Here is a 17,356-nt window from a genome sequence, read left to right on the forward strand (position 1 = left end):
TTGTTGTGGCTGGCTGCATAAATACCTCCAGAGACCAGGGCAGGGTGCTGGATTGTTCTTGTCCTTAGTCCTTGTATCCCTTCCCCTGCCTTCTGTTTCCTCGCCTGAAGCCTTGCCTTGCCTTGCCTTGCCTTGCCTTGCCTTGCCTTGCCGGTAACTCCCACCTCGTCTCGCCTGAAGTCTTGTCTTGGAGCCACCCTGTACCTAGCTCCCTTCCTGTCCCTTGCCTCCATCGGGTAAGCCAGGCCAGATTGCCGTTACCCTGCGGTGGGTTCTGTCCCTTCCCGTCCCTTGCCTCTGTCGGGTGGAGTACCGCGCCCTGCCCAGGAGGAGTTTCAAGCCCCAAGTCTCTGGCCGAGCCCTGCCTCAAGTCTCTAGCCAAGCCTTGCCCCAAGCCAAGCTTCAAGACCCCAAGTCTCAAGCCTCTGGTCTCCAACCTCGCCTCAAGCCTGAAGACTCCAGCCTTGTCCTGCCTGCCTGCCGTCACGTCCCTGCCTAGTTCTGGGGTCCAAGCCAGAGGCAAGACCCAGATTCTGGGTCTTTGTCCAGTCTCTGGCTCGGAGTCCAAGCCCTGGCTTCTAGCTGTCTTGTCCAGTCCTGCCCAGGAGGAGCTTCAAGCCCCCAAGTCTCTAGCCGAGCCCCGCCTCAAACCAAACTTCAAGACCCAAATCTCAAGCCTCTGGTCTCAGGCCTCGCCCCAAGCCTCTGGTCTCAGGCCTCGCCTCAAGCCTGAAGACTCCAGCCTCGTCTCGCCTGCCCGCCAAGTCACGTCCTTGCCTAGTTCTGGGGTCCGAGCCAGAGGAAAGACCCAGATTCTGGGTCCTTGTCCAGTCTCTGGCTCGGAGTCCGAGCCCTGGCTTCTAGCTCTCTTGTCCAGTCCTGCCCAGGAGGAGCTTCAAGACCCCAAGTCTCTAGCCGAGCCTCGCCCCAAGCCAAGCTTTAAGACCCCAAGCCTCAAGCCTCTAGTCTCAAGTCTCCGGTCTCGCACCTCTGAAGATTCCAGCCTCATCCTCCCTGCCAGCCAAGTCACATCCTTGTCTAGTTCTGGGGTCCGAGTCAGAGGCAAGACCCAGGTACTGGGTCCTTGTCCAATCTCTGGCTCGGAGTCCAAGCCCGGACTCCTAGCTCTCTTGTTCAGTCCTGTTCCGGGTTCCCGGTTTTCGTGTCCATGTTCTAGCCCTCACCCTGTATCCTAGTCCTGTCCCTAGTCCTTCAGTGTCTGTGTCTTGCACTTGGGTCCGTTCCCAGCCACCACCTCATGACAGATGTCCCTTCAGAACAGAAATGAGGGGGAATTTCTTTAGCTAGAGGGCAGTGAATATCTGTGGAATTCATTGCCACAGACAACTGCAGAGACCACGTTTTTGAGCATACTCAAAATAGAGAATGATAGATTCCTGATTAGTAAGGGTGTGAAATGTTACAGGGAGAAGGCAGGAGAATAAGGTTGAGAGGAAATAATAAAATAGCTATGATTGAATGACGGAGCAGACTCGATGGGCCAAATGGTCTAATTCTGCTCCTATGTCTTATGGTCTTAAATACCCTCCCAGGCCCCTACAAAGTGCACTATAGCACACAAACAGGCCCTTCAGCCCATCTAGTCAGTGCCAAACTGTTATTCTGTCCAGTCCCATCAATTTGCACCTGGACCACACCCTTCCAATCCATGTTCTAAGTAAATCTTACTCTGCTTTGTACTTCCAAAGTGCACCTCCTCATATTTTTCTGCATTAAATTTTATCTGACATTTTTCAGCCCATTTTCCCAGCTGGTCTAGATCCTACTGCAAGCTTTGAGAGCTTTCCTCACTGTCCACTAGGCCCCAGTTTTGGTTCATCCACAGATTTGCTAATCCAGTTTACCACATTATCATCCAAATCATTAATATAGATGACAAACAACAATGGACCCAGCAACAAACCCTGCAGCACATTATTAGTCACAGGCCTCCAGTCAGAGAGGCAACCGTTTACTACTACTCTCTGCCTTCTCCCACTAAGTCACTGTTGAATCTAATTTACTACCTCAGCCTGAATGCTAAGCAACTGAACTTTCTGGATCAGCCTCCCATACAGGACTTTGTCAAAGGCCTTGTTAAAATCCATGCAGACAATATCCTTCAGTGACTTTCTAGATAACCTCTTCGAAAATCTCTGTCATACACTAAGCCATGTTCACTTTCTCAAAATTCAAAGTGAATTTATTATCAAATTACATATATATCACCTATAAAACCCTGAGATGTATTTTCCTGTGGGCATTCTCAGTAAATATAAAGAAACACAATACAATCAGTGAAAGACTGCTCACAACAAAATGGACAACCAAACAATTTGCAAGCGACAACAAAATGTGCAAATTTCAAGAAGAAAAAAAAGCAATAAATATCAAAAACAGGAGATGAAGAGTTCTTGAACGTGTGTCCATAGGTTGTGGGAACAGTTCTTTGAAGTGGCAATTGAAGTCATCCCCTCAAGTTCAGGAGCCTGATAGTTGAGGGGTAATAATTGTTGCTGAACCTGGTGTTGTGGGTCCTGAGGACCTTATTCCTGATTGCAGCAGCGAGAAGAGAGCATGGCCTGGATGGTGAGGGCCATGGATAATGAATGCTGCTTTCCTGTGACAATATATTGATTAAGGAAACCTCCCTGAACACATTTGACAAACTCTGTCCCATACAGTCCTTTTACAGTGTGGAAGTCCCAGTCAATATGTGGAAAGTTAAAATCACCTACTATCACAGCCTTATGTTTCTTGCAACTGTCTGCCATCTCTCTACAAATTTGCTCCTCTAAATCCTGTTGACAATTGGGGAGTCTATAATATAATCCCATTAACGTGGTTGTCCCTTTCTTATTTTGCCTCAGCAGATGAGCCCTGCAGTCTATACTCTCCGAGCACTATGTGACACTTTTCTAGACAAATAATGCCATCTCCAAACCTCCCCCTCTTTCATGTCTAAAACAATGGAACTTCAGAATGCTGAACAGTCAGTCCTGCCCCTCATGTAAACAAGTCCCACTCATGGCTACAGTATCATCTTCCTACATACCATGATCTAAGCACTTCTGCTTTACCTACAATACTCCTTGCCTTGAAATAGACCAGGGTTTCTCAACCAGGGTTCTGTGGAACCCTAGGGTTCAATGAGAGATCTATCGGGGGTTCTGCGAGATCGTAATTTTTAAAAAAACATCGTTCTTTTGAACTTGGCGCAACGCGCGATGCTTAGCGCTCGCAGTGATGGACAGTGACCGAGCAGCCCATTAGCAATCTCAGTCCCGTACAGCAGTGCACAGTAGGACTGTGTTTATTCGCTTCAGTCCATTCTCAGTTTTTAACGCGAGGTAGGCTGACGGTGAGCATTGTATTGCATAGAGGGGAAGATGGTAGGCTAATGAGGAGCGTGAAGAGCATTTTCCGTGCATTGAATGGACTCTCTGAACTTGGTTAGTGACATCAACCTCTCCATCCTCCAACTTCCCCGACGCGTCGCCAACTGACTCACAGGTGCAAACAAACTACTAGTGTAGGAGAAAATTGGAGGGAAATTCTCATTCTAAAGACGGTCCAGTGTGGTGATTTGTGAAGAGGAGGATTTGAGGTCCAGGCCCACAGACAATTCTTATCAGGTTAATGAAGAATTACAACTTTCTGAGTCATTTCACTACGCTAGTGTAATAATGGCACAAAAAGTCTTTTTAAACTAAACTGTAAACATTTATTTATGCAACAAATACACAAAGTACAAACATTGCGTATTTACAAGACAGTGATTAAATTCAAATTAAAATATGATTACTACTGTCTATAAAACAGTCAATTCCCTGGGGGGGGGGCAGCACTCTCAGAAATCCCCCACCATACCATTTGTGACTGCAGGCTCCCTCTCCAAGGACAGCCGGACATGAAGGTATCCCCGGTAGAGGGGGAAGCAGTCAGCCCTGGCAGAGCCCTCAACTATCCACCACTTAGTCCCGTGAATAGCCATCTTGGCCAAGCCCAATCCTCTTCGCAACCCACCCCCTTCCGTACTGGGTGCCTGGATATAAGTAGCGTGGGGCTGACATGCAATCAGAACCTGAGCAGCAGCCCCTACAGGTACTCAAACAGGGGTTGCAGCCTCTCCCTAAGTGTAAGCGTGGTCCACCGACTGCTCCTGGACACAGAATGGACAGGTGGAGGGGATGTCAGCACCTGTTGTACAGTACTGCCCCCTTCCATCCCAGTCCCTAATGTACAGGGGAAGGATCCCTTGCATAAAGAGATTTCCACTGGGGTCTCCTCTGCTGCCGGATGGTAACAAAGCGAGTCTGGTCCAGACGAAGGCAAGGAAGTGTAAAGTGTGCAGGAGCAGCCCGTACAAGAAATGCTTTGGAGCATCACGGACGGGTATGGTGGGCATCCCAGTGAGACAACTCACACGGTGTGGGGCCCCGCCCGTGTGGTATTCCGAGGCCTGGGTCCGACGAGCACCTCCGGCCCATCAGGTGGTGGTGCAGCCGGAACCCCTCTGCTTCCCCGAACCCCCTCGTAGATAGAGCAACGGTGCGCCCCACCGGCACAGGACACCCCGTCTAGACCCCATACTCTCAACATTTCCTGGTAAAGTGAGGCAGTTCCCTCAGAGCGGCGAGGCTGATGCTGTCTGCTGGAAACCGTGTGCCCTCCTGCAGGCAGTGTCCCCGGCAGAGAATGTGCATCGCCAGTGCATGCCGTCTTGGATGGTGGTCACTGTACAGATATCTCTGCAGGGTCTTGAGGCAGAGAGCTGCCAGGTTGGCGCGCGCGCACACACACACACACACACACGCACACTAATGACTGACCGCCCTCCGTGACCGGAAGACTCAGGACTGTAATCGAGACCCAGTGCCTCCTGTTGCCCCAGAAGGAGTTCACCAGCCTCTTCTGGGTCCTGGAGACAAAAGCAATGGACGGGACTAAAGTAATCAGCCAGTATCATATCTTTACAATCAAAGCTATTTATCAATGGTTTTTACATGGACTTGTGATCTAAGTTGTCTTATTCCTTTTTGCCCAGTCTGTGGCAAACAACTTACAAATGTAGCAATGGCTCCCGGAAAATTGAAAAGACACTTAACTACAAATCACAGCCATATGACATGTAAAAGTCCTGATTATTTCATATGATCACTGGAATCTCAAAACAGATTGAAGCTTTTGAAAATAAAGTCACAGTCAGTAAAACGACTCAGGAAGCAAGTTACTTAGTAGCTTTAAGACCAGTTCACTCAAGAATGTTTAAAAAAACTGAAAATGTGGACATAGAGCACTCCAATCTCCTACTACATACAGAAATCCAGTGGCTTAGTAAAGGAAGAGTCATCAACAGGGTGTTTGAGCTGAAAGGTGAATTGCAGGAGTACTTTCAAGAAAATCATAGACCAGATTTTGCTGAGTGCTTCGAAGATGAAGAATGGCTGCAGAAACTCACCTACTAAACAGATATTTTTTCATCATATGAACCAGTTGAATAAGTCCCTGCAAGGGCCTGGAGAAAACGTTTTGACTTCAAGTGACAAGATTCTTGGATTTAAAAGGAAACCATCATGTTGCAAAAGGAAACCTTGAAATGTTTCCACCGCTGCTTGGGCTTGAGAGTGAGGAAGGATATCAGAAAGTCTTGAGTCTTATTGAAAACCACCTGTAAGAACCGCAGAACAAAATTTAACAGCATTTTCCCCCCTTTCAACACAAGTGTATGACTGGGTGAAGGACCTTTTCTCTGAATCTTCTGCTCAGCCTGAGAACTTGACTTTGAGAGAAGAGAAGAACTTTGTGAGCTGCAGTCTGATCATGTACTCAAGATGAGATTTATGAACCTGCCCCTGAACAAGTTCTGGATTTCAGTGAAAGGAGAAGATCCTGCCATTCATAGGGAAGCAATGAACATTTTGCTGCGGTTTTCAACTTCTTACATGTGTAAGCAAGCTTTTTCTTGTTTAACAAGCATCAAGAGCAAGGACAGAAATTGTCTCAATTCAGTTGAAGGTGAAATCCGTGTGTGCTTATCTCAAGTCTGATCCAGAATTGAGAAATTTCTTATATTTGCCTTAAGAGTTTTTAAAATTTATGAAAGAGAAAGAAAGAGTAATTTCAAAAAAGGTAAGCTAAGCTTAACTATCGTTTTTTTCAAGAAAGGTTAGTTAAAAATTCATTTTCTACTCAAAAGAACATTGACAACATTGACAACTATTTTTGGATTATTATATCTACAACTTACTGATCGCGCAAACATACCATGAGCTCAGAATGAGCTGCCAGTGGAAGTGTGGGTGCAGGCTTGATTGCCATATTTGGGAGAAGTTTGGTTAAGTAGGTGAATGGAAGGGGTATAGAGGCCTATGTTCCAGGTGTGGATACATGTGACTAGGCACTATGCAGTTCAGCACAGACCAGACAGGTCAACGAGCCTCTTTCAGTACTGTAGTGCTGTATGACTCTATTTTTGCCACTTATCACTTGAATTTTGTCTTAGCTCTTGTAAGCAAAACACAGCCAGTTTCCTATTTGCAATATTGTCTCCACACCCGGGACAGCATTCTACAATGCAGATTGATTCCAGTTTAGAAGGCCTCCTTGTGCCACACACACTTCAGTACTGCCTTGATGTCATCTCACCAGAAGAATTCTGATCTTTGTATTTAAACTAACACAGCGACAAACAACAAAGGATCCAGCACTGATCCCTGTGGCACACCACTAGTCACAGATCGCCAGTCAGAGAGTCAACCATCTGACAGTACATTGACTCCAAAATCATCACCTTCAATCTGAGCAGGTGTAGCCGCACACCTTTCTTGCCAAGTGACTCAGCATCAATATTCCGAGGGTCAACACTGAGTAGGAGCTCAAGCAGGCCAATCAAACAAATAACGTGTCCCAAAAAGGCGGTCAGACACTCTATTTCATGTGGCAGGAGATTCAACTTGCACACGACAACCATTTTACATCATCTCTAAGGTAAAAGACAAGGGCGTCTGAGAATACTTCCCATTTGCTTATGTAACAACACTCAACAAGCTTCAGACCTTTCAGGTTCCCAAGCACCTTCCCCTTAGTAATAGCAACTACACTCACTTCTTGAATTTCTGACAGACTGCTAGTGTCTTCCACAGTGAAGACTGATGCAAAATACCTATTAAGTTTGTATGACATTTCTTTGTCCCCCATTACTACCTATTCAACATCATTTACCTGCGGTCCAATCACTATTCTTGCCTCCCTTTGACTCTTTATATATCTGAAAAATACGTATGGTATCCTCTTTTATATTACTGGCAAGCTTACCTTCATGTTTTCTCTCCTTATGGCTATTTTAGTTGCCTTCTGTTGGTTTTTAAAAGCTTCCCAGTTGTCTAACTTCCCACAAATTTTTCCTATTCCAGTTCCAAATATTGCAACATGAGAAAACTGGAATTCACATCAGTGCTTACATTGCAGTAAACATTGGAAAACACTACTTTTCTTTTTATCCAGGCTGGATGAAACAATGGGAGGGTTTCCATTCTGTTTACGCAAGTATTCGGGCTGCTGGTATGATTAGTGAGCCTATTTGTAGCCAGTCGAGACAGTCACCTGAAAAAGATGTTGGCTACTTACAATAGATCAGTACAGAAGTTGTTGAAGGATTCTTCTCCATAATGTGTTTAGAATTGGCCAAACAAGAGTCAGGCCTGCTCTGTATATAATCCTTCAGCACCCTCTGCAGTTGCCAGCAAAAGTGTGCAGGAATGCTCAACTCTTTCTACTGTTGACGAGATTGCTTTCACCAGCTCTCATTCTCCTGCACTGAGCTAATTGCACCTACATTAGGTATTTGCAATAGACAACTTGGTAGGAAAGCCATAATAAAAGCCCATGGCTGATGCGTAATATGTTAGATGGCCTAAAGCTCATCACTTGGCTACGCCAAGGCTCCCCATTTTGTCATACTTGCATGATTTTCAACGGTTTATGCAGGAAAGAACATAGAAATCTGAAACGCATGTGCGCTATGTTGAATCATCTATTTTTATCCATTTGCAAAGAAATATACAGTATAGCCACACATAATTGGTTTCAATTGGTCCACCTGAATGTTTTTCTTTATATTCTGAGCACTCTTATAAAAGAATTCAAACAAAATGTTATGGTAGCCTTCAGAGGATTACACATATGTTTTTATAATCTTGGTAAAACTTGACCCCAGAAAACACGGCTGTAATTATGACAGGCTTGTGGTTTCTCAGAGATAAAAGCAGTTACAGAAGTTTCGGGTTTTACACATTTTTTGAGAACATCTATTATTCTGAAATTCCATACAGCTTGAGTAATTTTATGTGCTTGTTAACAGCAGGATTGAAGGATATTTTGGAGACGGGGCATCTTGAAATATAAATGTACTGCCTTCCTTTTAAGTACATTTTAAGTAGTATATGTAAGTAATGGATTATAATTATGTCATCTTATTTCACAAGACTGTCTTTTGGCAAGATCACTGTCCAATTTTTTTTTGCTATTCTAATCAGTACTCCACATAATAAAAGATAACAAACAGACACAGTAGATTTCACTTGGTTTCATCTATTTTTGCATGTTTTGTTTTGGGTTTAGAATATTTTATATAAATATACCTAATCATTTACAATCACGTGTGCAGAGACAGATATATAAATAGACTGATACAACATCTCTGATAAAAAAATCTCTAAAAAAATCTCTGATAACTTATAAACAGCTGCATTATATTTCAACGACACTCTTAAGATTTATGCCAATCTGTGCAAACCCCCAAACTTGGACGATGTGTTTCAAAAGCTCATTTGGACTTTTCACCTCAGAAATACTTGATCTAACAAGGGAAAAGAGGTAGGAATGCATCACAGATTTGTCCTTAGTATTAATAAAGAGAAGGGGAGGTTGCCAAGGGATAATATTGCTATTGATTTATTGCATACTAGCTAAAACCCTACCAATATTTGTTACAGTTTGTTTCAATTTTCTTATATGGAAAATGATTTGAATTTCACAGTCTGAACTTGCCAGGAATAACTGACAGTTCTCATTCTGGAGACCTAAATATAACAGTGCCATAGTATTACCATTTTGACTGTAGTTGCCTTCAGAAGCTTTTTCCTATTCAGTTTAGGTTCCAAAATAAAAATAAACTGGAAAATTATATGTGTGTCCCATTTCAAAACATGATCCAATCTATCGCTACCAGATCTTCTATTTTTGTCTTGATCATCCAGCCATTTTCCTGCAAAACAATATTTGCATTAACTCTAAACAGCCTCTGAAGGCTGTCAACATCTCATAACCTTAGGCAGAGATAGCTTTTCCCTATTGAAGCTGCATTTTTATGGATAACTGTATTAACTTACTTTATATAATCAAGCAACTGCAGAAATACTACTTGTAAAACCTGTAATCTGAGGAGCAATCAGTTACAGATGAAGCAACTATGATAACCTACAACCATGTAACCCAATTACAGATAAGACAATCAACTAGATTGGGAGCAACACACACAAAATGTTGGAGGAACGCAACAGGTCAGGCAGCATCTATGAACAGTCGACATTTCAGGCTGAGACCATTCTTCAGGGATTTGAGTATTAGGACAATTTTTTGTATTACTATTCAAGTTATAATGTTGAAAACTGGTAAGATTTCCAAGTGTCTAAAATGTAATTTTCAACTACAAAAATATCAGCAAAAATAAATGTCTTTTGAATATCTTTCTAGAGAGGCCATCAGACTAATATTATCAACAACCGGTGGCTGATTTATTCCATAGTGTTTCTTTAAAGAAGCTATTGTTATAAATTAAATGTTCATTTTTGTCTCTTTTTGCCATTCTTTCTCAAATTTCCACCTATTTTTCTCTGTAAACGTATCATCTTCTAATTCCCTTCTCTGGTCTGCCTTGTCTCCTTGTTTCCTTTTGGTCTTCCATCTCCTTTACCATATAGCATTGGAGAGGGATAGGAACAGACAAGTTAGGGAAACATTTAACTGGAGTAAGGGGAAACATGAGGCTATCAGGCAGGAACTTGGAAGCATAAATTGGAAACAGATGTTCTCAGGGAAACGTACGGAAGAAATGTGGCAGATGTTCCCAGGATATTTGCGTGGGGTTCTGAGTAGGTACGTTCCAATGAGACATGGAAAGGATGGAAGGGTACAAGATCCATGGTGCACAGAGGCTGTTGTGAATCTAGTCAAGAAGAAAAAAAGAGCTTACGATAAAATGAGGTAATGACAGGAATCTAGAAGATTATAAGATTAGCAGGAAGGAGCTTACGAATGAAATTAGGAGAGCCAGAAGGGGCCATGAGAAGGCATTGGCAGACAGGATTAAGGAAAACCCCAAGGTATCCTACAGTATGTGAAGAGCAAGAGGATAAGAAGTGAGAGAATAGGACCAATCAAGTGTGACAGTGGAAAAGTGTGTATGGAATCGGAAAAAATAGTGGAGGTACTTAATGAATATTTTGCTTCAGTATTCACTACAGAAAAGGATCTTGGCGATTGAAGGGATGACTTGCAGTGGACTGAAAAGCTTGAGCATGTAGATATTAAGAAAGAGGATATGCTGGAGCTTTTGGAAAGCATCAAGTTGGATAAGTCAACGGGACTGGATGGGGTGTACCCCAGGCTATTATGGTAGCAAGGGAGGAGATTGCTGAGCCTCTGGCAATGATCTTTGCATCATCAATGAGGACAGGAGAGATTCTGGAGGATTGGAGGGTTGCGGATGTTGTTCCCTTATTCAAGAAAGGGAGTAGGGATAGCCCAAGAAATTATAGGCCAGTGAGTCTTACTTCAGTGGTTGGTAAGTTGATGGAGCAGATCCTGAGAGGCAGGATTTATGAACATTTGGAGAGGCATAATATGGTTAGGAATAGTCAGCATGGCTTTGTCAAAGGCAGATTGTGCTTTAACGAGCCTGATTGAATTTTTTGAGGATGTGACTAAACACATTGATGAAGGTAGAGCAGTAGATGTAGTATATATGGATTTCAGCAAGGCATTTGATAAGGTACCCCATGTAAGCCTTATTGAGAAAGTAAGAAGGCATGGGATCCACGGGGACATTGCTTTGCGGATTCAGAACTGGCTTGCCCACAGCGGGCAAAGAGTGGTTGTAGACGGGTCATATTCTGCATGGAGAATGGTGAGCAGTGGTGTGCCTCAGGGATCTGTTTCTGGGACACCTACTCTTTGTGTTTTTTATGAAGGACTTGGATGAGGAAGTGGAGGGATGGGTTAGTAAATTTGCTGATGACAGAAAAGTTGGGTGTGTTGTGGATAGTGTGGAGGGCTGTCAGAGGTTACAGCGGGACATTGATAGGATGCAAAATTAGGCTGAGAAGTGGCAGATGGAGTTTAACCCAGATAAGTGTGAGGTGGTTCATTTTGTCAAATATGATGGCAGAATATAGCATTAATGGTAAGACTCTTGGCAGTGTGGAGGATCAGTGGGATCTTGGGGTCTGAGTCCATAGGACACTCAAAGCTGCTACGCAAGTTGACTCTGTGGTTAAGAAGGCATACAGTGCATTGGCCTTCATCAATTGTGGGATTAAGTTTAAGAGCCGAGAGGTAATGCTGCAGCTATATAGGACCCTGGTCAGACCCCACTTGGAGTACTGTGCTCAATACTGGTTGCCTCACTACAGGAAGGATGTGGAAACCATAGAAAGGGTGCAGAGAAGGTTTACAAGGATGTTTACTGGATTGGAGAGCATGCCTTATGAGAATAGGTCTAGTGAACTCGGCCTTTTTCTCCTTGGAGCAATGGAGGATGAGAGTTGACTTGATAGAGGTGTAAAAGATAATGAGAGGCATTGATCATGGGGATAGTCAGAAGCTTTTCCCCAGGACTGAAATGGCTAGCACGAGAGGGCATAGTTTTAAGGTGCTTGGAAGCAGGTACAGAGGAGATGTCAGGGGTAAGTTTTTTACGCAGAGAGTGGTGAGTGCGTGGAATGGGCTGCCGGCGGCGATGGTGGAGGCAGAAACGATAGGATCTTTTAAGAGATTCCTGGATGGCTACATGGAACTTAGAAAAATAGAAGGCTATGGTAAAGCCTAGGTAGTTCTAAGGTAGGGACATGTTCAGCACAGCTTTGTGGGCCGAAGGGCCTGTATTGTGCTGTAGGTTTTCTATATTTCTAGTTCACTACGACTTAAATGCTTCCCATTTGGATTAATATAGGCATAAGTTCTTATGCCATGACAGTAATTCAACAGATCCAGTCAACGTAATTGTTGTGAGAATCATCTGGTATATCCACCCTTGTCGTAGGCATCTAAATACACTTTCATTTCAGATTGTCCCCCTTTAAATTTGAGTAATCCTACTCCAAAATCATGTCAAATGGAGCATTACTTCTCAATAATATAAGTCAAACAGGTAAACTACTGAAAGTAAAGGAGAAAATTGAAATATGTTATTCTCTTTGAAGATGCTTTAAAATAAAATGCACCCTCTTGTATATTTTGTACTTTCATCAATTGTGGCATGGAGCATTATTGAAAAAATTGGAAACAATATGACAGTTTAAAAAAAGAGATGATACCCATTGGTTGACTGATGTTATGTTTAAATCTAGAGAAGATTAGGAGTTCTATTTCTATACCTCGACAAGATTTTTTCACATTATGGGGACCTTTTTGGAACTACTTTCACAATTTTCGATTTGGTCAGCAATGACATATGTTTGAATTTACGTCTATATGTCAGAGATTTTTTTTCTTTTAACTAAATAGCTGTTTTTTTCTCTCTTTTTTCCTGTTTTGTTATGGGGTTTTGATTTTGCTTTAGATTAGAATAAAATATACATTTCCAATATTATGGTTAATTTACTATACGTAGTTATGGGGCAATTCAATCTTGGGTTTCTGTTTCCATAATATCATAATGTATTTTGTATTCGTCTATGCAAGTAATTAATAAAAATATTGAGAAAAAAAGAGATTAATAGTATCCCCCATGAGAAAAACAAAACTTTGTGTTACAGCCATTTTAGAAATGGCATGTGATTTCTGGGCATTGCATCAATCCAAAAGGAGGCACAGGTATTTTATAACAAAGAAGAACCAGAAAGGGAAATGCAGATATACTCAAGTCTTTTGTTGCTTCAGGAAGCGCCAAATACCAGTGTGTTAGAACCATGACAGAAATAATGCTAAAACTGCAGAGTGATGTATGGGCAAAAATAATATCATGTGTATATCCTAAGGGGAAAAACAAATACTTCAGATATTTATAGGTTATTCTCTGGAAAGAAAAATACTATCTTAATTTCTGGCACTTTGTTTCCCTAATTCAAATTTCCAGCATTTATATATATGTGTATATCACACATTGCTCTGCGACGACACTGATGCCAAGCTGTATTGGCCCTAGTGCCCTTCCCTTAGACAACATTGGTGGCGTGGAGAGGGGAGACTTGCAGAATGGGCAACTGCCGGTCTTCCATACAACCTTGCTCAGGCCTGCGCCCTGGAAACCTTCCAAGGCGCAGATCCATGGTCTCACAAGACTAACGGATGCCTATCTATTTTCATATTTTATGTTATCTATAAATATAGATATATACCAAACGTACATATAAATTGGCATATATGAAGGGTGTTAAAGTGCAATTAAATCAATTAGATGTACCAGTGTGCAAAAGACAACAACCTGTGAAAATATCAAAAAGAAATTATAGTAATGAATAAATATGCAATAAATATTGAGAACAAGGAAGTGAGTCCAGAGGCTGTGTGAACATTTCAATGGTGGGGCAAGTGAAGTTATCCCCTCTGGTTCAAGAGCCTGATTGTTGAGAAGTAATAACTGTTCCTGAACCTGGTGGTGTGAGTCCAGAGGCTCCTGTACCTTCTTCTGCCTGATGGCAGCAGTGAGAAGAGAGCATGTGGGGGTCCCAGATGATGGATGTTGCTTTCCTGTGACAATGCTTCGTGTAGATGTGCTCAATAGTTGGGAGAGCTTTACTCATGATTAATAGAGCTGTATCGGCTACTTTTGTAGGATTTTCTGATCAAGGACATTAGTGCTTCCATACCAGGCTGTGATGCAGCCAGTCAATTTACTCTCCACTACACACCTATAGAAGTTTGTCAAAGTTTCAGATGTCATGCTAAGTCTTCACAAACGCCAAAGGAAGAAGCAGCACTGCTGTGCTTTCCTCATAGTTGCACTTACGTGCTTGGGCCAAGAAAGGCACTCCGAAATTATATCACTGAGGAATAGATGTATGATGGAGTGCACTCTGACTGGTTGCATCACAGCCTGGAATGGAGCTTCCAATGCACAGGATCGCAAGAGATGGCAGAAGGTTATAGACTTACTCAGCTACATCAAGGGTACAACCTCAAATTTCCGAGTGGTCCATGAACCCTTGAGCAGTAACATTACTCCTTTATTTGCACTATTTATATATTTTGGTAGCTTATGGATTTTTATGACTTTACACCATACTTCTGATGCAAAACAAATTTTATGTCATATGTCAGTGATTATTTATCCGACTTTGATTTATTTCCCATTTTCCTCTACATATCATTTTATGAAATATTTCGAATGAATAATTACAAAAAAAGGCAATGCCTTTTCAGTGTTGTATTTTTATTATCTTTGCATGTAATTCAGAAGGTGAAACCAGGCAATTTTTCTATGTTTCCTAACCCTCTACTCTGGAATCAGGATTACATTAGCTTAAAGCAGGGGTTCACAACCTTTTTCGTACCATGGAGCCTTACCCATAACCAAGGAGTCTATGGACCCCAGGTTGGAAACCCCTGGTTTCAAGCATGTCTCTCATCATCAAAAAGGCAATTTTCTATTCAAATACCAGGCAGATTCTTAAGATATAGAGTATTAGATCTGGCTGTCTATGCATTTTGCAATGGATGCACTCACAGTTAGGAAGCACAAGACATTGATCAACATGGTCAGCAGCCATGCGCCATGTGTAAAGCATGGAGTTTTAAAGATGGCCACCACCAGCTGGCTGTGCTTATCTTCGGTATTCATTCTCAGAAAATTGCCAGGCACAACAAGATGTCTGCCAGAGGAAAACATGAGCAGGAAACTGGGCCAAGTGTGTGACTCAACTGCAGCAGGAAATGGGGACAGCTGACAGAAGCATGGCAGGAAACGGCCAGATGTGCAGCCGCACACAGCTAGGATTGGGGCCAGATGTGCAGCTACGTGCAGCCAGCTGTGCGGACAGATGTGCAGCCATATCCAGCCAGGTCTGGGATCAATTATGTAGCTATGGGATTGGGCCAGAAGTGTAGTCACACAGAGATGATGAAGGGGCCAGATGTGGAGCTGGGGGCCAAGAACCAGCAGCCTGTATGTGGCTGGGACTCGGAGGTAGAAAGTACAGCAGGATGAGGAATTTTGCAGGTATAATCAGAGATGGAGGGGGTTACAGTGCAGCAGGAAGGGTGTCTGCGGGAGGGTTGAAGATTGCACCAATGTAAACTATAAAATGAAGAGGTTCATGGCGAGTGAGAACTAATAGTGTGACAAGTCAAGGATGGGTAGGGTTAACAAGGGTATCTGTATCTAAGCCCACTGTATGTGCTTGTGTGTGCGTGTCAGTGTGCCTGTGTGTGTGGGTGAGATACAGTGAGTATGTACTAAAGGCATATCCCCCTCAATGTGTAGGCATTAATATTCATATCAATCTCACTTGGTTTCCCCTGCCACTCTATCAAGGCAAGTCCCTGTGGTAGCTGGTGTTCCTCGTATTAATGAGAAATCATGCACAGGCACCCTTCAATTTTCACTATAATGCACAACAAGATAAACATTTACAGTGATGTTGGAGGTAGAATTTAATGGAGAGTTTAAATATGCACATTTCAATCAATATATGCATGGTACTGGTAATGATAATGATCCTGTCACGATCACCTCATTGCAAAATCTGCTGACGGGCTGCTACGTCAAATTAATCACAGCCCTTTCTTCCCCTGTTTGGATCCTTCAAAAGACAGTTGGAGATATCCTGACACCATTCCCCCTAAGCTGTGCTGGTGCGGAACCGCGCAGAAACTGAAATGCTCCCATGCACACAGCCAGGAATGGAATAAAGACAGACAAGGAAATATTTACGAAGCGTTAAAGATTTTCTTTGTTGTACTGTGTTTCATTATACCTTCAATTAATAAATAAAATCAAAAGTATGTGTCCTTCCAATTTTTATTCAAAATATTAAGAGGATGCAGATTACAAAAAAAAATTTAAAGTACTACTCAGTTTTCAGGCTGTGTGAAAATTTCCTGCACAGAGCAACAGCTGATCCACGCAACAGTAAGAAAATAGCAGGAATGTTGTATCCTGAACTAGATAACCAGGGGTGGGATGGTGGGATCATCTCCTGCAACACTGTATGTCCAACAGAGTGATCAGCAGCACTGGGGCTCCACAGGGGACTGTCTTGTCTCCCTTTCTCTTCACCATTTACACCTCGGACTTCAACTACTGCACAGAGTCTTGTCATCTTCAGAAGCTTTTGGATGACTCTGCCATAGTTGGATGCATCAGCAAGGGAGATGAGGCTGAGTACAGGTCTACTGTAGGAAACTTTGTCACATGGTCTGAGCAGAATTATCTGCAGCTTAATGTGAAAAAGACTAAGGAGCTGTTGGTAGACCTGAGGAGAGCTAAGGCACCGGTGACCCCTGTTTCCATCCAGGGGGTTAGTGTAGACATGGTGGAAGATTACAAATACCTGGGGATACGAATTGACAATAAACTGGACTGGTCAAAGAACACTGAGGCTGTCTACAAGAAGGGTCAGAGCCAACTCTATTTCCTGAGGAGACTGAGGTCTTTTAACATCTGCCGGACGATGTTGAGGATGTTCTACGAGTCTGTGGTGGCCAGTGTTATCATGTTTGCTGTTGTGTGCTGGGGCAGCAGGCTGAGGGTAGCAGACACCAACAGAATCAACAAACTCATTTGTAAGGCCAGTGATGTTGTGGGGATGGAACTGGACTCTCTGACGGTGGTGTCTGAAAAGGGGATGCTATCTAAGTTGCATGCCATCTTGGACAATGTCTCCCATCCTTTACATAATGTACTGGTTGGGCACAGGAGTACATTCAGCCAGAGACTCATTCCACCGAGATGCAGCACTAGGCGTCATAGGAAGTCATTTCTGCCTGTGGCCATCAAACTTTACAACTCCTCCCTTCGAGGGTCGGACACCCTGAGCCAATAGGCTGGTCCTGGACTTATTTCCTGGCATAATTTACATATTACTATTTAATTATTTATGTTTTATTACTATTTAATTATTTATGGTGCAACTGT

At 42.9% G+C, this 17,356-nt stretch overlaps 1 protein-coding gene across 1 annotated transcript in view; it reads right to left on the reverse strand.

The window, feature by feature from the left end:
- pdgfc (platelet derived growth factor c) overlaps window positions 1-17,356 on the reverse strand; it is a 298,488-nt gene that overhangs the window by 40,948 nt on the left and 240,184 nt on the right. The window lies entirely within an intron of this gene.

This window comes from Mobula birostris, chromosome 4, assembly GCF_030028105.1.
Source record: "Mobula birostris isolate sMobBir1 chromosome 4, sMobBir1.hap1, whole genome shotgun sequence".
In the NCBI taxonomy this organism is placed as follows: domain Eukaryota; kingdom Metazoa; phylum Chordata; class Chondrichthyes; order Myliobatiformes; family Myliobatidae; genus Mobula; species Mobula birostris.